This window comes from Pezoporus occidentalis, unplaced genomic scaffold (genome assembly GCF_034315485.1).
Source record: "Pezoporus occidentalis ecotype Australia unplaced genomic scaffold, CSIRO_AGI_Poc_V1 ctg263, whole genome shotgun sequence".
Classification (NCBI taxonomy): domain Eukaryota; kingdom Metazoa; phylum Chordata; class Aves; order Psittaciformes; family Psittacidae; genus Pezoporus; species Pezoporus occidentalis.
The window spans coordinates 469,799-495,356 of NW_026914534.1; the positions used below are offsets into that span (position 1 = coordinate 469,799).

A 25,558-nucleotide genomic window follows, 5' to 3' on the forward strand; every position below is an offset into this window, starting at 1 on the left:
CCATCAAGGGCACAGCCCCTGACATCTTCCTTTCCCAAGCAAATGTCAGAATAACAGCAATTAACAAATATCAACATAACACCAAGTTTTGCATATTCATAACCTGTCCACTGCCTACTCAGACAAGCACACTGCATTACTCTCTGAGTCAACCTGTGCTGTCATGTGAACTAGATCTTTTCCATATTGGAGCAGTACTGAGTCTATCAGTCACATCATGACCTGGGCCACATCTCTCTCACCTACTGTGGCTGTAACTCATCTGAAACCTTGCTGAGCAAAATGACTGATACACTGCATTCCCTTGTGGAGTGTGAAGGAGGTCACCTGTCTTCCATTATATGCATCCACCTGGCCCGACAGTCTCCTACAATGACAAGAATTTTCCTGTGTTGCCAGGCCCACCTCTAGCTTTTGTTCTCCAGCACGTACAAGCATAATATCACTTAATGAAGAAAGGAAGATTCTTGAAACACAAATACTTCAAGCTTCTTGATTTGCCTTACTTGTCCCTTCATATATCTGACTACAGATCCCAAGTCACTTCAATCCGAGTCCTGGACTCCAGTTTTCTGTTGAACAAAAACCTGAAGCAGGCAACTCTCACTCCACTGTACCATGCTGTGATTTGAAAGAGCTTAATACACACCAAACTATAACTCCCATCCTTTTCACTCTGTTCTTTATTATTTTGATGAGGTTTTCAACCCATCTGTTAAATCATGGATGAAGAAAACTATCAGTTACATAGCAAAATCCATGAAAACTATTTAAAATTCATGCCTACTAAACTGGCCTATAATTATATGTTACTAAGTCAGGTGTACTGTGTCTGGAAAAACAAATTTGGTATGCATGATCACCTACTTAGCTGCTGTGTCTTCTAATAAGGTTAACTCAAGGAAGATGGAATAATAGTTTAGGACAAGTACATACTGAATTGCTTTATTTGGGGTGGGGTAGGGGGGAAGAGAGGGTCCATGCAGCAAGAAAAGATCAGTGGCTACTTGGCTGCAAGGGGTCAGTCTTTCCTGTACCACTAACTCTTCCACTTGACATAGCCTACGTTTTTAGTTGATGTGTGTAAAGCTTTGACAGCCTCTTCAACATGACTGCTCTTCTGAGCTCAGGGTAAAACCTCTTCAGCCCCTCTCAAGTTCCTTTTAAATCCCTAAATTACCTTCGTATGATCTTCAGTCTCTCATCTCGTATTCACTGGACGCCTTGCACAGAAGTGATGTCAAGAACAGGACTGCTGAAACTAAATGAGGACTAATATTTCTTACAAAGATTGTGGTACTTTTTCCTTGTGTGTGAGGCAGTATTGGCCATACTGTGATCTACCTGCATTAACAAATCTTCAAAGTATGTCATTTACACTACACCAGTACTGGCTCCTCACAAAGCTTCTCAGATCATCTGACAATAGTTTTATGGTGTTTGAATGCAGCTAAACATCCACGCCCTCAATATCAGAATTCCTCCCCTCACAGTAGCAGGAATGGATCTATTTTTAAACATTTATTTACTCTTTTAGATCCTCTGTGTCCAGCTTTACACACTTCATCACCTGATTATTTCCAGAGGAATAAAATCTTTGATTTACTCTAATCTCCATTTACAATCAAAAGGAAATTTTCTAGGGTCATGAATTATGGGCTGACTTGGCTCCTTCCACTCTACCCTACAGCCAGGCACCTTCCCTCACCCCACAAAAATATCCTCAAATGGTATCTTGAGAAGACCTTGACTTAGCTGACTTTCAACCTTACAGTGATAGGATTATGGATCATTCCTTCTCAAGTTTATTGGGCTTTTAGCCATACTTTTAATTCAGCCACTTCCCCACGAAAGACTAATTTCTGAATTTCCCTACTTTATCATTCCTTTCATTAGGTTTCCTTATTTTTTTTCTAGCATCAGGCTAACATACTCGAATGCAACTACACTTCAAGAAGTATTCCGCTTGCCTTGATACTAACAACAAAATCATCTGCCATTGCAAAACTGTTGCAAAGAGCTGTCCAGTTTTAACGCTGATGTTGGTATCTTCCTTAACGATACTGGGAATGCATTTGCAAAGTAAAACATAGCACTGCAGTTCTTATACCGTTTTCTCAAATATCAGCACTGTGTTGGGTACTGCTGTTTGCTGCAACATCAGTAGTCCCCTGTGCCATTTTTGGTGCCCACTGAATTTGAAGCTGGAAGGTGGCCAGAGTGCTTTTTGTAGATTTCTCCTTTCCTCACCAAACCCAGGCTCTCTCTTGACTCAGTGATTCCTCCCCTTGGGAAATTCAGAGTATTCTTCTGAGATTTACCATAAAAAGTCTTGTGTTTGTGTTCTCTCTCTGGTCACCCTCACTGAGTTTTGTCCCATCTTATCACCATCCAGTCTTTTATCAGGGACTGGTTTAACCTCTCAGGACTACCAGCTGCAGTCTTCATCCTTTCTGTTTTTACAAGCCCTCTTGATTTTTTTGTCGTCTTCTTAATATTCTGGTTCAAAAATACAGGTGGAATTTGCACCGACCGCAGGATTGCTCCAATTATATAGTCCCATTCCAAATGAAACCTCATATGGCTGAAATCCCCTGAGAGCCCATGCTCCCAGCTACCCACAATTTTCATTTTGCTCGCAGGCTTAGGGTTGGTTTCCATGTAAGTGTTCCCTTGCATCACCTGCATTTTCAGTGAGACTCAGCTCTGGCAAGGCTTTTGTCTGCTATGTTCTACTCAGCATGTTTTCTTAGCTCATTTTACTCCTTGTGTCATGTGCTTTCCAGCAGCTACTCAGAGCCAAGGAGCCAGCTTCATTCAGCATCCATTCACAGGTTGCTCCACAGGAGTAAGGGGAGCATCCCTGAAACACAAACAGCTGGCTAGAGCTGACTCCTGTCAAAGCATCTTAAAGCTGCATGACTCCACAAGTGCTGGAGAACATGCCCTCTGTGCATGGACTTGCTCAGGCACCTCAGAATGGACTAGACAAAAGCTGCTCAAAATGAAGGACATATTACAAATCAACATTACCCTTATGTGCAGGATTTGCCCATACATGGACTATTTTGGAACATATCTCTGGTGATGGCCATGCCTTTCTTGAAAAGGCCTGGTGATCACTCCATTTTCCAAGGGCTTCTGGTCATGCAGAAACACAGGCAGATGCTAATGGTAGTGATGGGCCATTCTCATTGCAAACTGTGGAAGCAGATTCAGTCACTCGTGCACAGCTGCAGAATAAACTCCCTTTAACAGGCATGTTATTTTACCAGCCATGCCCCTCACAGATCTTTCATTTCTGTATGCCCATAATCCCCAGATTGCATCTATAACAATGTAGTTTGGACTGACATTGCTTTGTAGGATGACCAAGAAAACCTACAAAGATCACTTTGCTCAGTCACAAAACGCATCAAATGGCAGGTAAATCCAATTGCAGAACGTAAAATTATAAGCATCCTGGACAATCACTGTACAGAGTCAAAGCAAAGCACTTCTACCCACTGTGCTACTCATCAGGACTTGGACAGAAGAACACAGACCTATACAGGAAATGGATATAACTCTTTAATAGGTGGTTTTGATATACTAGGCCCAGAGAGCAGCATGCCACAGCAAAGTCAAAAAGCATCCTTTTTTTATCTAGACTCTCCAAAAGATATATTTGCAGACACAACTATGCAGGCATGGTATCTTGGACCCACACAGATTCCCACCGAACACAGCAGAGTAAGATGTTATGCAAGATGTCAGCAGTGAGTGCTGAGCACAACTCCCCTCCAACAGACTATATGCATGTGTACTCAGAATGGAACTCTCTTAATTCTCAACCCATCATGCCTCCTCATGCCATCTGCCTTCCCCAGATCTCTGACAGCTTCATCTTGATGTCCCGTCACTGCTCCTAGCAAACACAGCCTCTGTCTCCCCAATACTGATGACGATATCATCCTGCACTTATGAATCCCCAGTGCCTTTCTCTCCTCCTACAAGCACTACAGGCCACCACTGACCCTTAGAAAAAGGTATATGGGTCCTCAGCAAGGGGGTGCAATGGAGGTTGAGATAGCTCGGATGAGCCACAAACTAAAGGGTGAATTCTAGCAAAGAAGGAAGAAGCAGGGGAATCATGTATACTAATTTCCTGCCACTCTCCTCCACACTCTATGATTTCTGTAGTAGCTAGTTCTTTTCCTTTGCCCCATCCCACCCTATAACCTGCACTTAAATATGTGATGGTGCACGATGAGGAAGCACCTGTGCAGTGGCTGATGATGGGAGGGTGAGGTTGCAGACTACCAGGAGGAAGTGAGAGTTTTGATAGCAATGGGCCCTGCATGTGTGGGGCCTCTGCTGATGAAAAAGGCACCAGAGCAGCTTGGAGAGCATTCCAGCAGTGGATTTTGTCTGAAGGGGCGTATGCAGGTAATAGCACTGCATTTCTTGAGCTGGCAAGAAAACAGAATTGCTGTTTTTTTTTGTAGTTGAGGGCAAAAAGTTCTCCTATTATCATGCGTGAAAAGTCAAATATTAGACACAATCTACAAAAGAGAAATACTTGAAAAACTCATTTTCAGGATATCACAAAAAAGATTTTTTTTTTTTTTTTTTAGCCTGTCATCTACTCAGATGGCAGACGAGGGATCTGGAAAAGCTGCATGGCCTCTCTGCAGACCAACAAACCTGCTCACTTCCATCCACAGTTGTGACAGGCCTGACACGTTCCAAGGGGACTTTTCAATACTGTAGAATCAACATTTTCCAGCACAAAATTTTTCCACTGGAAAACCTTTCAGGCAGCTCTACAATACATTTAGAAATGTTTCATATACACCAGTATGCTGAGCGCATATTCATACGCTATTCACATTTTATAATCTCCAGATATTTTAAGTGCCCGTCTCCAAAGAAAGAACAAAGTAGAATATGCCCTTTAAAATGCCAATCACAGTTAAAATGACAAATGATCAGCATGAGGTTTTGCAAGAGGAACTCATAAGTGGACCCTGATTTTCATTCTTTCCCTTCATCTCTATCCAAAGGTTCTGGTTCCCTCCTCACTTTTCGTTAGCAGCATTTAGCCGCTTTGGGCTTTGATTCCACTGCTAACTGCATAGCAGTTTCTGCCACGCCTGTGAAGAGCCTCAGTGGAGTTCATAAGGATCTGCTGAGGAGCTGGAGACACAAGCATTATATCAGCATGCGGAATCCAAGTGCACTGACCCTGTACGTTTTCTGTCGCACAGAAGCGTGTGGATATTACATACGCATAATAGATTGCAGTCTCAACTTCATCTTTTTTTGAAAGCTCCCCTCATCCCCAGGAGCTCTCCCATGGGACTCCATGGCTGGGAAAATTAAAATTTTGTTTCCTTCAAATGCTATGTCTCTGTTTTTCCTAGAGGCAGCTACAATTCTTTCTCTGTGATCTGAAATTGCAGCAATAATTATATTTCCTATTTTGTTCACTGTAGTTGACTGTTTTGGCAGTCATCCTGTAGCAGTAATCCACACATAAAGAGTCATCTTGCATTTTTCAAACCAATTTAAAGGGAGTTGTTTCTCAAGGAAAGCAAAGGGGTGAAAATGTTCCCCTCTGGCAAAAATTTCAAGTACTTGGGTATTACATGCAAGAATTTTACCTACCTGTCTTATTCATCATTGCATTTTACAAGCACTGATTTAAATTCTTTGTACTTCTAGGGAGGCCTAAGAGTTTCTTCATGTTGCTTCTGTCTTACTCCTCCCTCAATTCTCCCAGCCACTGAAAGAGAACTTAAGTTCCCTCTTTGCAGCTGATGCTCAGAGCACAGAGTGCTCTTGTTTTGTTCTTGTTTTGTTCTGGGGCTATTTGTTCTAGACCAGGGGAAAGGATGCAGTAGAAATTAAGGCAAGAATGCAGTAGGAGGCAAGGGAATAATTATTCATTCTTGCCATCAGCTCATTCTCCTGGTTTGATTTACACCAGTTGCCCCAAAGTTTTCCTTCTAATTATATTTCTGAAATACCCAGAAGCCTTTAATAATGGCATTTACATGTATAATGTAGCATTGTTAATGTTAAGCAAAGCCTTTGAAATCCTATTCATTCTGCAAGCCTCATACAATTTCAGAACAAATTATTTTCACTGTAACCTCTCCCAGAAACATACACACACCACCACTATTTTGTCGAGTCCAGATACTTTTTTCCTGTTCCCCATTCATTTTCAATCTTTATATTCTCTAAGTCATGAAGATACAAGAGCAGCACAACAATGAAGATGCTGAGGCCAGAAACAGTTAGGGTCAGTGCAGACACAGAATAAGATGACTAGAAATTTAGTCTTTAGATCCTGCACATTCCAACTGCTGAAGCTATCTCTGCATTCCAGACAAGATAAGCACCTGAAATAGCACTATAAGAAAGACAAGCTTCAGAGTATTTCAGGAACAACTGTAAGGAGAAATTACTGAAAGTTTAGGAAGCAGATGCATGTTTGGGAAGCACTGCACCTCCACATCCCAGCACATCTAAGTTTTCAGTCATCTTTCAAGCTTGCACCACCAAAACCTGCTCATCACCTGGGGAAGTTTCAGAGACATCTGCTGCAACTGCAGGAAGTCTTAGGAGTTTTGCTCTGTTCTTTCTAATTGTTGTTTCAACTTGCTTTTCCCTCTCCCAGGCATGCAATGATTCAGGCATCAGTTGTTTCTACAAGACCTCTGATGAATCCCCCCTGTGACCCAGCTGCTGCTCTGTTCAGCAAACCAAGCTCACTCTAAGCCATGCCCCACCACCTTGCTGTCTGTTAGCGGGAGCCTGCTCAAGCATCCCCATGAATCTGGGCAGACAGTGCTGGCATGCCACAGACAGGAGGCTGATAGTAACATCAGGACACTTCTACAGGAGGTATAAAGGATCCACTCCTAGACCACAGAGTGCTAAACACCCTCCTACTCAGCATCACAGCCCAAAAGCTTGCAGTGTGCTTGCTAGAGGGATACAGCAAAGGAAAAAAAAAGTGAATAGATCAATGTCAGTATAGACTAAAATCATAGGGGAAAAAAGTCACAAAGAAGTTTTGTACAATAAGGACAATTCTAGAAAGTTTCTGTACCTCAGGCTCACGTATCATTTCTGAGGGACCTTAATGACGCTTCATGCCATCACAGAAACACTGGTAGGACAGGGCTTTGAAAGATCCCATTGCAACAACACCATCACCAACACTCGACCCAGTCAACTGTGGCTTACCTCAGGGCCCTTGTTTCAGCACTGCACTACCATCTTACTGGAAAATTCTTCCGGATATCCAAGGTGATACTACAGCCTCTCATTACTCTGTCTGGCACTACATTTTGGTTCCATCATCTTTCTAACTGCCCTTCAAACAGTGCTGGACACCTACACCTCTTACCCACATCTCAGAGGGCAGACCCAAAACCACTCCCTCAGGACACCACAGGGCATGCTGTATCTGTGTCATGGCCAGGCCAGTTAGACACTGCAAGTAATACCCACTGACTTCAGATCTTCCTTGTTTCCACTGGAGAATCTCTGTTGAATTCCTCCCCCAGAGGGATGTAGAAGAGGCAAAAAAGGTAGGAGAATTGATTACACAACTGGAAAGGTCTTCCTGAGAATCAACTAAATAAATTACAAGTCCCCTGCGGAAAACTGACAGCTGGGAGGAATATGGTAAGGACCTCTAAGATTTTGGGCTGGATATAGATGTTGAAGAGGGAATAATTGTTAGCTATTTTTTTTCCAGTAAAAGAATGACAGATTATCAAAAGAGAATGCCAAGTGGTAACTTCCCAACAAAGGAGAACTTCTTCACCCAATGAGCAGTTATGTGGCAAAAGTCCTTGTCTCTTGGATGCTAAAAATGTTCACGAGTTCACAAATGCCAAAATTTGCATGTGGGTAAGTATATGGAAGAAAAAAAAAAAAACATCCAGCATTACTAAACACAAAGATATGCTGACTAGCTTAGGAAGTCCTGAGCCATAACTCACAGGATGCTCTTGGAAAATATTCTGAGGAAGTATAGCTAACTGGTCCTCTATCAGCTCCTGTTGGCTGCAGAATACTGGGCTAAATCAGCTTTTGATCTAAACTAGCTCACACAACATTACAAAAAGGTTTCTAAATTAACATTTACTGGACAACATCAGGTCTACTGGGATAGTATAGCAAAGTCAAACCAATTTACAAGTCCACACACCTATTTTTATTTAAATGCTGTATCATTCAACAAAATCAAGACTCTTGGCTTTCTGGAAAAAAGGGGAGTGTGCCTGACCACCCCATCAACCCAGCAGGACATTAATGCCGTCACACGGCAGCCAAAGGCGCAGAGCACCTGGGACTGAGCCCAAGGACTTCAGCGATGGCACATCACTCTGCTACACTTTTCACAGCCAATTGCCCCCAGCTCTAAAGCATCTTTTATGAAAAATAGCAACGCCATACCATGGCCAGAATAGAACAGGCTTCGAGGCCAATCATCTTCTCAACCAAATTTTACACCTTCATCTCCACTGCAAACATTTACAATCCACAACTTTTACTCTCCCCTGATTTTCTGTCCTCTGCTATACGTGAAAGTCCCAAAATATATCACAAGGTTAAAAACTGGTCTTGGGTTAATAGCCCATTTGGCCAGCAAAAGAATGAGCAAGGAAACCTCACCACATCACCTTTTCATTTATGCCCTAATGGGTAAAAAATGCTGGACCATGCTGCTCTGCCACTCATCACCTCACACAGGCATGATGAAACTCCTCCGGGGTAGCAGATCCACTCCTAGCCCCTGGCATTACTCAGCCACCCAGACCTGCCCACAACAGGCATGCCTCCATTTCTGCAAGTTTCTAGTGTTGCCTGTGCCAGCTCCTTTCTTTTCCTACTCCCCTGGGTCAGAGGCATAACCCAGGGAAGACAGTTTGATCACGGGCGTCTCTGTGTCACTCTAATCCCAGCTGCCACTGGGGCCATGGATCCTGCCAGCAGCCAGAATAAAACTGAGGTGAGTCTGACTTACACCAAGTCCCAAGCCAACAAGGGGAATATACTGCTGCAGAAGTGGTATGAGGACACTTGTCTGCTTGAGCACACTGACACATACCAGGCACAGCTCAGTGTATCCAGGGGACAAGGCCCAGCAGTACAACACCCCAAAGAGACTCCTGTGGTTTCACTGCAGGTGCCTGCCCCAGAGAGGACTGGACCTTGGGGAGCCAGAGCTGTCTGACAGATTTCTGCATGCCAACACATTCATGTTCACATTTCTTTGACTAGCTTTTCTAGTCCTATGAAATATTTCAAGCTAAGCAGCTCTCGCCCCAGCACCCACCTCCAGACGGCATACAGGCAAAGATGAGGCAATTCCCCAAGCAGGGAATAAGCATGCGTCGGTCCCACGCTACCATCCTCACTAACCTCATCACCTTTACATCTCTCCTACCCCTCTTTGCCCTGATCCTGTGGCGGGTTCATTGAGGAGCACAAATTTGGTCCTCGCTGAGCTGGCACATGACAACCTGGCACGGGCTTCAGAGGAATTAATTCAGATGTGCAGAGCCTGATCCTTTTCAGAGAGCATGAGAGAGAGGAGGCAGCGCTCTTCACTTCAGACATCAAGGGAGAGTAAGAGGAGATGAGAGAACGCCTCGCATAAAAAAGGCAGCAGGAAAAATGTCCTAATTTGGAAAGACAGGCATCATTGCCATGGCAACCCAGAATCACCCCAGAGCAGCCAGATCTGAGTTTGTATGTGGTGTTAAACGGTTCAACCATTAAGAGAAAATACTAAGGGGAAAAGAAATTATGGGGCTGTGTAAGGGAAAGTATCTGGTAGCAACGAGTTTTCCTCTGGGGGGACTTGGGCAACTAAAATGAACCCTTTGAGTCTGAAGTTGTATTTTTTCCCCCCATCTTTAGGTGCAGACACATTTTTGTGCATTTGCTTCATTTCTGGAGAATGAGTCACTCTTCACTGCACTGCCTTCCCTCCCCAGCCTAGTGCTCACCAGCAGCGGGGCCAGATCCTGCCTCCGATGCAACATGGGAACTAAAGGCAACTAGAGCCCCCGTTCCTTTCTTCAAAGCCCCCTACAAAGACCTCCCAGGACAAGGCAGAAATTGGGAATGCATGGCAAACAACATGGCAACAGTACAGCGTGGCAGCACATTTCACCAAGGAGGTGGCAACACAATACAGGGTGACAGTAGCCAGCAGCCATCCCAGCATATGGTCTGTGGTGTTTAACAGGCACATAAAGGATCTTTTCAGGAAAGCTGAGGGCTGCTGAGCACATGTGGCCATGGGGTAAGCAAAAGAAGTGGTGGGAGAGATATACTTACTAGAAGTCACACAATGCACGTATTGCTGGCTGAGAGAGGAAGATGCGTCCCTGCAGTCATTAATTATCTGATCTCACCCTGAGACCTTTCTGCCACTTTAGTCTATGAATTACTCTGAACATCTTGTCAAACCTTCTCTTTCCACACCCCTGCCTCCTTCCACACTTCACTCCTGGGGTACCTTGAGCCCTTCATCCACACTTCTGTGTCTTATTGAACACCTCCATTCAGCAGGCCTCCTCATTCTTTTCTTACCCTGGCACAGTTCTACCACCTTTTCTCAGCCTCCACAAGAAGTCCCACCCATCTGCAGGGGCTACCCCCCAAAGTGTGCTTAGCACATTGAGGTGGACCAGAGCAAAAATAACAAGGCCAGATGAGCAGCAAGGAAGGAACATCGGAATATGATTTTATCCTCTAGAGGTTCCCTCCTTGTAACTGAAGGAACAAATTCCAGGAGATGAGTTCCCAGAGGACCATCCCCTACAGATTCCTAACTGCAAAGAGAAAAATTGTCACAACAAGATCTGTGTCAACTTCAGTCTAACCTTTTCATGTTACCTCATTTTCTTATCCAATTTATACATCAAGCAACAGCAAAATGCCAGCCAAAAGGATTCCTTGATAGCTGGGATGCATGCAGTGCAGAGAATGACAGGACATTTCTGCATGGGCATGGTTACACAGAGACACGACACACCTCTTCCACGTTACCGATTCCCACACAAAACCACTTCTCCCTGGGTACAGAAACCCAAATATGCCAAGCAATAAAATCCTTGCAACCTAGATTAAACCAGGACAGGAGGAAACAGAAAAACTAAACTCACTCTCCTACTACCAAACAAAAAAAGCCATTGATGTTTGATTTGAGAAATCTGTTTATTTTATAGCAGCAGCACGGCAGGAGCTGCTGGCTGGCTACTGGCACTCTGGAAGCACAAAATGCTTCCTCACAGCTTGTACTGTATATTACTGAGTATTATTACAGGCATGTCTCTATCTAGAGTAACACTGCTGGACCAGTACAGTGACCGGTGCGCGACACTGTCAACAGAAATGTGACCAAAGCACAGCAGGAGACAAATACCACTCACAACCTCCATTTCTCCTCCCAGTGGTCAGTATCACAGCATGTTTTTGTCAGCCTGTTTTGCCTCTGGTGAGAAATCTGCCAGCCACAGCTTCAGTTTATAACGATTAAACAGAAGATGAAACTTAAAATCCACATGTATGCGCTAAATTTCCTAAGGGAGCCCAGGCAAGGGCAGAGGGAACAGACAGAGAGAACAGCTGGGGCAAGCCCTTGTGAATATGAGCCCCATGGCCTCACACCAGGACATAGAGATAGGGAAGGTTAACAGCAGCACGGCTCATTGTGGGAGAACAGATCATGGGCATGAGGAACAGCGCAGCCAAGTGAGGTCTCTAACCACCCTCTAAATGAAGCTGTTCCACCATCTGCAGGCGAGCACACTTTGGCATTAAACATTTTGCATGAAGGCCTAATTAATGGAGCACAAAGTGACTTATTAAATCTAAATTAAGGAACTGACTAGCAAAAAAAATTACTTCTCTGGCCAGTTAATGGCTGTAGCAAATATTTCGATATGCTCAATGTGCAGCAAACTCACCTGACAGATTCCAAATATGCAAAAGTTTACCAAAAGATAATCAGAGACTTTTAAAACAAAAGAGATGGAGGTGCCATGAGTTTAGGGAGTCTGTCATATGACCAAAACAAGCAGAGAGAGAAGGCTGCCTGGTTCATCCTCTGTCCAACTGAAGGTACCCACCGGTTAGAGTATGCCTGATTTGATCAGTATGCCACCTGAGGAACCCAAACCACTATAGTTTGCTGCAGACTTGCCACAAGGCTAAGAATAAGACTAGACAGAAAGCTCAGCCAGCCCAAAGGCAGAAAAAAAATGAGGCAGAAAACAGACGTCTGCTTGTCAGTTATGAAGAAAACTAAGGTACAATTCACATTTTAAGTGCAATTTTTAAGTCTCTGCATTGAAAATATAGTAAAAGGCACAGAGGATACCAGTGGAATAATCCAGTGGAATAATCCAATTATTGTTGCTGTCATCAGGCCAATTTCTTTTCTCAAGAGGTCTGGTTTTGGATAGAAATATTAAAATCTCCAAGCCTTGCACCATGTTCTCCTTCAAAAGCTAACCGACATGAGCATGTGACACTGAGAAAACTCCTGTTCATGACTGTGTCTCTTTCGCTGCTGCAATCCAAGCCGGCTTGGTGCAGTAGCATAAGTCACCGAGCACAAGTGTGAACCAAGCATCCAACCTTGAGAGACAGTGCCACTCACTCACATTAGATGCTCGTATGCGAATCACAAAGCAGGACGGCACTGGGGTGAATCAGAGTGAGTCACCATGGGAGCATGTGGCAGGGAAGGAGAGCATGCTGCAAGCATGTTTGTGACACACTGTGCATGGGTCACGTGTGCAGAAATCACAGTTCCCAAGACGTTCCAGAGGCTTTGGCCATCTTCTGCATGCAATTGTGGCTTGTTTTCTTTAGGAAACAAGCTCTTGCAAACCTGATGCATGTGTGTTCGTGCATATGTGAGTCAGGCTTCCCAGTAACTCTTGAACCCGCTGGCCAATTTCCACCTGATTTGATAAAGGGGCAGAGGACTTGAGGAGAATTAAATTCTTACAGCGCTGTATAAAATACAGCCTAGAAATGCATGCAGTCCTTTCTCTGGCCCCACAGCAGTGCATATGATTTACTCATTCACAGTTAAGGCCTCACTAGGCAATCAAATAAACTTCATCCTGCCATGGCAACATGCCTGTAGTGGGCAGCCCCTATAAACAGAACCCCAGGACACAACAGTAGATCTCCCTTTTGCCCAGCCAGTGGGTATAAAAAACACAGTGGAAACTGGAAGAAAAGCAATAGGAGACCTGGGGAGGAATGGGATTGTTGTAGAGGGTGGTGTAGTCAGCTCCTGAAAACTTGAAGCTGCACACCCACTTATTTGGACTGAACATCTTCCAGTTGAAGCAATGTGGTGGGTGGAGAAATTAGATACTTTTAGTGCCCCTGGTCCTCACCACTGGGGGAAGGATAAGTTCAGCTCTTCCGAAATCTCTTCACCCAGCTCAGGTTCTCTCCTCTGTGGACTCTCTGGTGTCTACTAAGTTGAGCTCACATTACAGTCTTAGTATATAATTCATTTAAAGAGTCAACCATGAGATGTGAATCTGCTGAAAACAGGATTCATTCATTTGGGAGCTGACAAAACAAGGGTTCCATCACCCTTCCACTCATTGTCTTCTCAACAAACTGTTCCAATGTCAGCTGATAAAATTCACTTTCAGTGCCAGACTAGGGGCAGAAAAGCCTCTGGTGTGGATCTGCAAAAATGGTAAGAGACTCTGGGTGTCCATTCAGAGATAAACATGAAAGGCCCAACTTTCAGAAAGTGGAGATACCCAGCCTTTTTTCAATTTTGGGCTGCCCTAACCTGCCTCGTGCTGGATGTCAGGGGAAAAAAATGGCATCTATAATCACTGTTCATACTCCAAAATACTTATGCCTACTTCTTCAATTGCCACCACTCTCTGGGAGGTGGGCAGAGCCCATTCAGCTACCAGGTGTCCTGCGCCTGGCAGCTTGGCATGCAATGCCACATGGAAAAGGCACTCCACTCTACCAGCCTTGATGCCACCTGCTCCCAACCCTCCTGCTGCCCACGCCAAGGAACAGGCTGAGCCTGGCCCATAGCCAGGGCCCTGGAGGGGCCCAAATGGAGCCAGGCAACTTGGAGACACAGAAGGGAGGCACTTTCTGAGAGATGCTGTCTCCATACATCATTATGTAACAAATGCGCCACTATCCAACAAGAGCCTCTCCGCTTCCCAAACTGTTTCCTTTATTAAGGATCCATTGACCCCTCCTTTTTATCTATAGTACCTTCAGAAAAGGATTGTCTTCCTTACATTTCTCCTGAGCTCACTAGGTGGTTTGAATTTCGTTTTTAACTGTCTCTAGTGGATAACTAAATGGTATTGGTAACTAACAGTTCAATGTGTTGTCTCAAGGAAAGTCCTTTCCTCTCTCAACCTTCTTCCATACTTCACCAGCAATGGGAGATTTCCTGCTCCCCACAAGTCTTCATGAACTGAACGTGATGGAAAAACTGTATTTCCAATGAGGGGAGTCTCAGCAAGAGGAGGACATCCACTTCAGAAGGAAAATTCATTTATTTCAAGAGGGTGAGAGCTATATGCAGCCACTTGCAAGGATGAACATTTCTGGAGGTAGTAGTATTACCTCACACTCAGGCCATGCAGATGTGTGAACCCTTAGATTTGTTAGGCTTAAGTAGAAGTTAAGACAATAACATCCTTCCAGATCTCTGAGCTTTGATAAACGTGAAGAGCTGGCTAATGCAGCACACCAAATAATAAACTTTAGCTCAAGTAGGCTTCTGTTGGGGGAAGTCCCCATTAGCCAGGAGCTATGAACCCTCACAACACACAACATCCTCACAGGCAGTTCTGCCCCAGCTGAGGTGACACCACTTTACCCCTGGCTAGGTCCCCTCAGGCTCGTCCCTTAGCCCAGGGGGAGTAACAAGCAACTTACAAGTCTGTCACAAACCTTTCTCTCAAGCTTCACCTCCTATAGCTGCTCAACCATGATGTGGAATAGACAACACTAAACTTCATGTTTAGCTGTGGTGAGAGGATCACCAGCTTGACAAGCTGGTGATGTAGAGAACGGTATTAACTGAGCAATTAAATCACTTCTGTAATTACTCTCACACAGCTATAAATAATGTAAGCCCACACATTCTCTCTGGAAGCCACAATAGAGAGAGAAGACAAGGTGAGGGATGCAAATGAAAAAGCAGAAATAATAATAAAAACACTTAGCATTTATACAGCACACCACATTTTCAAAACACAGTGCAAACAATAATTAAGAAATGGGTAGAATGACAGGCAGGAGAGGGTGAGAGGAAGAGAACTGCGAGAAGTGAAAGGAGGGGAAGGGGAGCAGGCATGGAGCAGTATTTGGCATCCAGCAAGGGTGGCAGCCCAGTGGACACACTGCCCAGCCCCATGGCAGAGCCACGCCACATGGCTTTTCATCCCACACTTCCATACTGCTGCAGCAAGCTGGGGAGGGAGGGTAAGGACACAGCTCTGCCTCTGCAGAAAGGGAGCAGCAAAGCAAGCTCTGGAGCAAGAGCCAGGACAAAGCACTGCACTGCGTGAGCACACACCTTGAGGAGTCAGCAGCTCTACCACAGAGCATCCTCCCAAAGGCTCCCATCTGTGCCCTCCAGTGCAGAGCCTCAGCAGTGACCACACTGGCCCCAAACCAAGCAGCTGGTGGAGGCTGTGGGGTCTTGCCCCCTCCTCCCAGGAACTTTTCCCTCTCCCCACCAGGCCTGGGGCCCTAGCACAGGCTGTATTGGCTAAGGAGGGGAGCAGCCAAGTCAGCCCCATGCACACTTTGGGTGACCTGGTGGCCTTCCCTCAAGGGGAGCACTGATGACAGTGTCCCTGTCCCCCTCAAGGAGCCATTTCTGACTCCCTTTGTGGCTCAGTGCAGAGCAAAGAGGAAACATTCCTGTCTAACTGAAGGGTCAGGCAGCACTCACAGGGAAAGCATGGCTGATGATGCCATTGCCCTGTGCCCTGCCTCAGCCAAGCCCTGCTCTCCTCAGTTTTCCCCTGACAGGTTTTGCGCTTCAATGGCAACTTGGGCAGCATCACCTGGGCAAGCACATCTCCTCCTCTTTCTTCTCTGCCTTTTCCTATTCCCCATCCTGTTTTCCACCTTTTTCAACCTGCCTGCCCATCTCCTTGTTTCAGAATCTCTTTCAGATGCTCCTGCTCTGCACTGGCTCTCTGTGACCCCCTGCATGCCCCCCAAACTCGCCCTGTCACAGTCCAGATCCCACGCTGCACATTTCTCCTGTCTGGATCCCACCAGGACCTCACAGGAGAGCTCCAGCCCCAGCATGACCTGTGCAGTCCCCAAGATCCAGGTGCGATTTTGAAGCACAGTTTGCAAGGACAAGATCTTTAGAGACATGTGACAGACACCTAAAAAGACTCTGGTGAACATACACAGTTTATCATGCTTATAACAAGGCCAAACTTGGGGCAACCAGCACATTTGTGGTTAAAAGTCCTCCCCTGTAAGACACCTGCACCAAACCTGCGCATTTGCTCTGAGGACCTGTGGTGGGCAGGCAGAACCTTTGGAAGAAAATGTGCCAGCACATTTACACAGGTAAATCACATATCATCCCGTGCCATATTTTCAGAGAGAGCTGTTTTATTTTCCAAATAAATAGTGAAATAAATTCATCAGCTTGAGGCATACACCTGGCATAGGAAACTTTGCACAAACAGTCATGGCCTGGCAAAGTTACAGGAAACCCCCAAGAGGATCTTATAATGGGAAATGCTGGGCAAGCTTACAATAGACGGTACTATCCGCCCTGAATACAAAAAGTTCTCCTGTATGCTGCAGCTATTCAACCACCTCTAATAGGGGTTACAGCTTATCCTTCTAGAGTCCACATTTTCATATCAAGCATTGTATTTGCTTCAGCTAGAAAAATCTGTTAATTGCTCCCTAGCAATTAGGTAGCCTTTGCGTTTTGTAGAGCTCAAAGCACTTTACACAAACATTGTTACAGTCTTCTTGCAAAGGGCAAATTGCTGTAGACAGAAGTTGAGCAACTGCCTTAAAGTCATGTTTTATAGCTGAGCTGCAGTGGGGACTCCGTTCTAGTAGACTTGCTTGGCACCCTGTAGATCAGTCCTCCTCACTATGTGTGCTTGCCTTTCTTGCCTTTTTCCTGCCTGCCTTTAGACTCTCCACATCATTCCTTCTTCCCCTCTTCCTCTGGAACATACGTATATTGTTATTATCAGGAGCCTCACAGATGCACAGCTAGAAGCTACTGCCAAAGCACAGTGAAAAAAATGCCTCAACAGAGCCTATAGGTTTTGCTTGGGGTTTTTTTCAGTCACCTTCAGAACTTACCCTCTTTATTGTTTTTCCTCCCACTACCCTAGATTCTGTTTTCTTTCCTCTGTCTCATCTTGTTCATTCTCTTTCTCCTCCACTCCAGCAACATAACATTCTCCAGTATTTGGTTCAGTCCTGCTTAAAAACAGCAAAATGTTTTCCATGCTCTTCCCTAAAGAGACTAGAGCACATCCTGATAAAACTCAGTGCCTGAATTTTTTCTTGATACACTAAAGTATCATTTAATATTGTCATTTAACATATCACAGCATATTATTTAATATATTTTCTCAACTTTATCCTGTCTCTCCTACTTCGACTTCTGGCAGCTACACCAAGCATTATTTTCTCTAATCTCAGTCTACTTCTATTCACTGTGTGTATAAATCACATCCTGACTCATTGTTCAGCCAAGCTACAATACACACATACAGCTGTTTCACTCTGTCTTCGTATATCAGTTCCTCCAGACCCTTAACAGTCACAGACTACACTTATATCTTTATCTATACCCTGTTTTTTTCCAGCTTGCGTATATGTAATTCCCTTAACTTCCTTCATAATCCATCCCCTCCAAACTTGGTTAATGAGGCAAATAAAAGGCAAAGAGAGTAAGAGATTCCCTGGGAAGAATTGTTTCTCTCTGTCCTGTAGTTACTGGAGAATGACATGCAGATCTAAAGCAGCAGCATTGGGCAATTTCACACTCCGTGTTTTCAATTTCATTTGAGGCCAGTTTAGGGTAGGGACAAATTTGAGTGCAATTAATTTAGATTTTGTGAGACAAGTAACTGCTTCGGGTTGTAATAAAGGACTGCCTGCTCTAGAATGAAGAAACTAATCTCCTTGTCTGGATGGGGATGGCACAAATTGATTTAAAACTTTTGTGTTGTTTTTTTTTGTTTTGAAGAAAAGGGTTATAATGATGATTATAAATAACTATGGGTCAGATCTCATCAAGCTCCCAGGTTTTATTTAGATAAGTGCTCACAGATTTGGAGATCTAACAACACATCATTAGTGTGAATATCAAAGTTAGAAATCTAGCAAGAAAGGACTTCACAAAAGCCTCATTACTTGCCAGGTCCAAGCTGGGTGGAAATCAGTCTTTTCCTCACAGATATTGCAATACTTCTATTCCCAGGCAGACAATGGCAACACCACATTTAAACATCAGTTGGAAAGAAGTTAATTCAGCTTCTCTTTCCCTCAGGTATGTTGTAGCAGTTACATTCAGAGCTAGGCAAGGAAAGGTCTTCTGTCACTCGAAAGAAAACATCACTATAACAAGAGAAGAAAACTAATGCTCAGTACTACTGGAAAAAGAATTCTATGGCCCAAAATAAAGTAGCTTATAAATAGCTACAGAAGGCTGATGTAAAGGAATCAGACTTCAGTTTTGCTTGGTGGTGGGTCTGGGACCACTTGTATCAAGGGAAGACAACCATGCCTCTGTGTAATCATCTTCTCCTTCAGCATCCTATCCCTGCCCCAGCGCTGCTGCCGCCCAAAAGAACCCAGGATACATTGGCAGCCTCACCAGGGTCCCTCCAGGTTTTCTCTTCCCCAGCCCTGAGACACTCAAGCTCAGAGGGTGCCTTCGGGCTTCAGGTCTCCAAGGCCTTTTATTTCCAAGGCTCAGGGCAGATATAAAGTGCATCAAGTAGAAACTACTGGATGGGGATATTTCAGGGAAAGTTCCCAGATTTTTTTTTTCTTTTTTTTTTAAGTGGAGTATGTGGGGGGAAAATCAAACTCCTTATTTTCTCTTGTGACTCTTGAAAACAATACCCCCCAAAAAGTTAAGGCTTTGAAATGGATTTCCTCCAAAAAAAAAAATGGGAGATAAAGTAGAGGAAAACTTCACAAGTTTAAAAGCAGACTATTTTGATAGGATATTTAATAAAAGAAATAAAATATTTCTTTGAAGTCTTTTTTTTTTAATTGAAATAATATTGATGAAAGCACTTGAGCTCTTGTTTATAAAATGAGAACTAACACTGATGGATTTAATGGCCCTGGGGAGAGGTTAAAGCTCTTAGAAGTTCATTTCAAGGTTTCCTAATATCTGAGGGATTTTAAGTGCTGTAATTCATTTGTAAAGTAATAAAAACTATTCTAGGGAAATTCTCAGATGATAATTAAAATCCACACAAATATGCTACCTATATTCCTTTTCTTTATATGAAAAAATGTCATTTTGTTTGGGTGGATTAGATAGAGATGTAAACCCAAATTACAGATCCACCTGGCCTGTTGTTATGGGAAAAAACAACATTGACATACAATACTGGCTTTCATTGTTTATATCTCTGTGACCCACCTTTCTTCTCCCTCCCCAACTTTTGCAGCAGACTTGTAGTTTCAGAACACGTGATATTGGTAAGCATTATTGGTAAGCATTATTGGTAAGCATTATTGGTAAGCAACACAGCACTTTCATTTGGCAGCAAGATGAAATTGAGTACCAAAAGCAGAAGTGTATTAATCATGTCCTCAATAAAATTATTAAAAGCTTGCAGGGAAACTGCTGATTTTTTTTTTTTTCAAATCAAATTCATCTTTGTTAACCACTAGATTAGTCTAAGAACATTTAAACTACTACTATCATCAAATGTCGTTTCAGAGGAAGGAAAATGCTTTGTGAAATTACATGAACTGCATACAGCTTTGCTTTGGAGGGAAAAAAGGGATAGAAATCTTCTGACAGCATTGAACCATACTCTTTCAACATCTGTAGATCAAAATGCGTCTTTTCCCCTTCCTGCTTCTAAGCAGCATTTTGTTTGGAATTTATTTCACTTCAGTTCATATAATCATAGTCAAAGGGAAATTTTTCTTTTGCTTTTTTCCTTCACACAAGGACTCTAAAAACTTCAGATGTCATCCCTAATGGAAATGAAACAAATTTACATCCAAAAAACGAGGTTTGCAGTCCCCATGCATCCCTATTATTTAACCTTTGGAAACCCGAGAGTGAAAGTGCTTTCCTTTTAATTACAGATCTTCTGCTTTTAGCAGCACTGTCCCAGTGTCTTTGACTTTGTCCTGGTTTCAGTGTGAATCTAGGTGCTCAGCTTATCCAACTCATTTTAGCTTCCCTCTACCTGCAGCATCACTTCGCTGCACTCTGACCAGCAGTTAATTTTCTTTCCTGGTGCTTTCCACCTATTGTCCAAGTTTGGACTTCCTCCCTATCAAAATACCAAAGAATACCATTGCTGCAGCATCATGGAGATCACAGCTACATTCAGCATTGAGAGAGACACAACATGTCTTGGAAACCTTGACAGAAAACCAAAAGAAAGGGGACAGAGATTTATGAAGTGGGGATGGAAAGGTAGAGGTGCAGCTTTGGTGTGAATGGGGAAGAAAGAGCAAGGTAGTGGAGAGAGTAGCAGAAAAGTCACCTCTGTGCTGTGTGAGAAAAGGAAGGAAAATCTGGCCTAGACTGGATCAGGGATTTTAGATTTCAGGTCAGTGTCATGCAGCTTTCATACAGATTTTATTATGGACACAACCGAATTTAACAGATTATTCTTTCCTAACATTTTATGTCCATCAGTATGGCTAACCTGTGTGGGGAAACCCTGGAAAAAATAGCAAGTGATGCAAAGATAGAGGAGAATTATTTTCAGCTGGGTAAACATAATCATCCTCTTCTTCCAATATTTTTCCTAGGTGCTGCCTGGGCACCACTGTGTTATTGTAAAGCTGCACAGGACAAGAAGCTTTGGCAAAATAATATGACTGTGGAGAAATAGTGAGGGACAGTTCCACCAAAAACTACGATCACCAGCTGTGCTATAAAGAGAACCCGTGGCATTTTTTGCCCTTACCTTTTCTGTTTTCATTATCAACAAGTTGAGATCTCCTGTTACTTTTTAAAACAAATAGTCTCTCATTACAAAACAGACCAACCAGCTGAATGGTGTGGTCATTTTTTAGGCAAAAAGCTAAATCTTTTCCAACACAATAAGCATCCTAAATCTGAACAATTCACTCTTAAGATACCTATGAATGTATATTGTTATTGCTATTTCCTTTTCTGTAACTGCTCCTCTACTTCAAGTTCTAGTAAGAAGTCATTTTAACTACTATTGAACATATAATGAAGAAAAGCCCAGCCCTGATTTCCAGTCTCAGGTCTGCAAACACAAGGTATTGGTTTGTCTGCTTATCTGAACGGAAGCTTGGTTTGCAGCCTTGAAGGTTTCCTTCCACCATCAGTCTCTTAACACACAGCATTCTTATCCATCATCTATTTCCTTACTGCGATCGTATTGAATTTCTGCATTCAAAAAACAACTGAGAAAGGAGAGCTTATTTTAAATACTAGAAGGGGAGCAGATATGCTCACCAGTCACAAGAGCATTGCAGTTCTCTGGGCAATGCAAACTAATGCCTAAGATCAGGCATTACAAAGCTGTAAAAAGAAAGGTCAGTATGGCAACTTCAGGCAAACTGAAGAGACTAGGAAGCTTCCACTAGCAAAGCTCTTGGATCACAAGAACCTAGCATTGGTCGTGGTGCACATTTCTTTCCATCTCATCTATTTCAGATTAGAACACAGATCGTCAGTGATCCCTTTCTCATCAAAGGTCCAGGTGACATAACACCATCATCCTAGCCCATTTTCAAGATATTACTACCAAAACAAGGGCAGGTGTTTCCTTGCAGGGTTGAAAAAGTGTGATCACGTTTCTACCCTGCCCCACAGCTGCAGATCTTGTTCCTCTGAGAGTAGCTGTCACAGTGGCTATTGGACCCCCTTCAGTCATCACTCCCAGGCCACCCAGCCTGGACAAAATGACTGCTGCAGTTCACACTGTTTGGTGTCACTGCTGGCACATTCAGAGACTGAAGTGACTGAACCAGTGATGTCAAGACTCTCCCTCAGCCAAGTGGTCTCTCCAGAGCTCAAGTGAGGCACATCGTGTGTCTACGCTTCACTGTTTTCCTGGAACTAAACCCAGGTCACAGTGTGCACACAGATCGTCTGGTCATTTTCTTCTGATGCCAAATTAGGCAAAGATTAAGCATAGCACTTTGTAACAGCTAAGAAGGTGGGATTATGGACACCAGCACTGAGGAGAGAGACAGCAAAAACACATGCAAATTCCTGCATACTTATTTTTCAGAGGGAAAAAGCAAAACACGGGGAAAACAGAAGATATAAACATTATCCATAAAATTTAATCAAATGCAATACTAAAAAGCATGAGTTTGAACAAAACCACCAGGAAATCCAGATGTTACATTTCCAGCAACATACCTCCACCTGCTATGTTACGCCTGCAGTAGGATTCATAGCATTTAACTTGAGGCACCATGAGCAAGTCAGGGTACAGCCTTCTTCAGCACTTGGCAGAGGGAGACAAGACTGTCCTATGAGCATTTCAGGGCACCCTGAGGTGGGTGGGGTGAACTGTCCTCAGGTGGTTCCCCCCTACCCACTGGTTGTAACAATGCCCAGATCTCCAGCTGGCTTGTAGCAAACTGCTAGATGGACATTAACTGAGAGGAAGTCAGCCTATAGTGCACATTATGCAGTATTTCTGTATATATATACAGGAGAAAAGAAAATTCAAGCTTGAAATGGTCTTTTTTTCTTTTTTCCTACCCTTTCATGTTTTAATTTACCAGCTTCACAGTATATTGCAAAGCCTTTTTTACACATGGACTCAAATTTCCTCCCAGAAACACTTACAAAACTCTCACTGAAAGTAAAAGAATTTCACATGCTACTCCAAGAAAAGTGGTTTGACTGAGGAGGTTTTTTTCATTAACCTCCAGAGAAGAGGGGATTATTTGTCACACTAAGGCGTTAGTAGTGTTTTTAGGTTTGCATTGGCACTACTGATGACAAACACACAGGGAGCATAACAAAGCTATAAGTGCAGGGATGAACTTGTGAAATGCTGAGCAAGTTCAAACGCAGCTGACTGCTGTGGGTGTTGAGGGGATGCTGGAAGAAGCAATCCATGCTTGCAGGATCAAACCCCAGTCACACAACTCATCTGCAAAGAATATGACTAAGAGTCACTGAAAGCAAAGCCTCTGTCAAGGCCCTCTGTGGAAAACAGATTATTTTTTCTTAAGGACTTACCAGGCTGACTTCAGTATTTTTAGTAGAATATCAATATATTTACTCTTTACCATATTTTAATTCAATTCATCAAATAAATACTATCCATTAAAGATTACACACCTGTGAATCAGAGGCTGTTAGAGGTCTGCCTTTTCAATTTGTATTAAGAAATAAATAAATAAATAAATTTTGGCCTTTCCTAAAACTGCAGGTCTTTGTATGTAACCTGCTTCTCCTCTCTGCAAAACCACAAAAAGAGGGAGTTGGATAAAACAGAGGTCTCCATTCATAAGGCTTCCACCTTTCTGCTCCTTGTGGGCAGCCTGAACGCTCTTTAGAAGAGAAACAGTGGGGTACACAGGGCAGATGTGGGAGATCCTGCCTTCCCAAGGACAGACTAGAGATGGGTAGAAAGAAAGATCTTTGCAAAGTGCAATAGGCCAAATTTCTCTTTGAATTACAGCAGCGTAAATCTGTTCTAATCCTGCCAAAGGCAATGGGACTATGCTGGATTTACACTGCAGGAATCTGAATCAGAACTTGGCCTGCCACGTTCAAAGTCACAAGGACCTTTCCCCAGTGCTTAGGTTTGGCATCAGTAACTCTTACACTTGTTCAAAGAGGATATACAATATCACCACAAGTGTGAAGTGCAGCACTCAAGTAATGCTTCAGACCCCTTTTGCATGGACATCAATAACTATGCAATGCAGCAGGCAGGAGAGCATGGAGAAGCAGCATTGTTGCCTGACTGTCCTCCAAAACATGTGGGTGGAATGGGGCAGAATGACTTTATCACATGTGCAACTATTCCAGGAGAGAGAGAGAAAAAAGACCTGTGACTATTTTATTCAGTGACTTCTTTAGTGCAAAGGCTGATACAAGAAAATAACACTGTATTTTAACTGTATGTTATTTGGCAACTGAACAGTTGGTCAAAGAGTGAGAAAATAATGAGTGATTAATTTATTCCCATTTACTCACCTACAATAACCTTCACTGGATTATTTATTTACAAGGTAAATAAAGCAGAAAGTGCCTGTATTTCTCAGCCCACTAGATCTCTTTCTGAGGAAAAGCTGCCACAGTGGCCAGTTTAATTCTCCCCCTTCATTCAATTAGATTTGATTCTGCCTAGATAAATGTCTCAGATTTACTTAAAAGTGACCTGTAAAAGAAAAAGGTTGTTGGCTTGTGTCCCTGTTTACTTTTTTGCCACGCACAAAGTATGGTCAAAAGTGTCTTCCCAATAAAGGGCTTGGTCCTCACTCAGTCTAGAACTGAGCCTGCAGGGAAAGGGACAGCACACTTCTCTCAGGTAGTCCCACTGGCCCACAGCGGCTCAAAGGCCACTCTCAGCCACAACATCTGATCAAATGCATACTCATGTATGAATTGCTGGGTGCCCTGCTCCTCCCAGGGGAAGACTTGTATCAGGTCCAGCTGCATCCCGTGGAGGCTCCCCTAAACTAAGAGTTATCAGCTGGCCAAAGATGCAGCTCCCTCTGCATCTTGCCCTGTTCAAAACCAGTAGCAGGAAGGCGTGTTTGTGAAGTAATTCCCCAGAAGACTGGCTGAGGCCTGGGAAAACAGTGAAATATCAGTGATATGAAGGAATAAAATAGAGCAGTGGAAAAAAGAAAGACTTAGCCTGACTGGTTCAGACTGGTTAGTTGCTCTAGCTAACACCTATTTAACTTCAGGAGCTAATGAACACTTCTGAGAGAGGATGGCTTTATTAAAGATTCAATTATTTTCCAATTAAGATGTAAGAGCTGTATTAAGCGTCCCTGACAATACCACAATGTCCTCCAGATGCACGCAGGAAAAATCCAAGCCAGCATCTCCGGCTCTTCCAAGGTAAAATACAGGAAAAATAAAACCTTAAAAAAAAATAAAAATCACTATTGTCAGGGGCTCTTTATCCTTCTAAGGAAGGAAAAAAAGGGCTGATTCTTCTGTAGCTCTCTTCTACCTGCTCTTCTCCCTCCTAGTTTTTCTCTCTTGCAGATAATTCCACATGATTAATAGGCTCTTCTCAGCAGCGCTACACACAGTTAGCCCTGTTAATCTCCCTTTGAATCT

The 25,558-nt window shown here is 43.4% G+C and overlaps 1 protein-coding gene across 1 annotated transcript in view; it reads right to left on the minus strand.

The window, feature by feature from the left end:
- The window catches only part of GRIN2B (glutamate ionotropic receptor NMDA type subunit 2B), a 216,511-nt gene that overhangs the window by 144,674 nt on the left and 46,279 nt on the right, over nucleotides 1-25,558 (minus strand). The gene's annotated exons all lie outside the window — the stretch shown is intronic.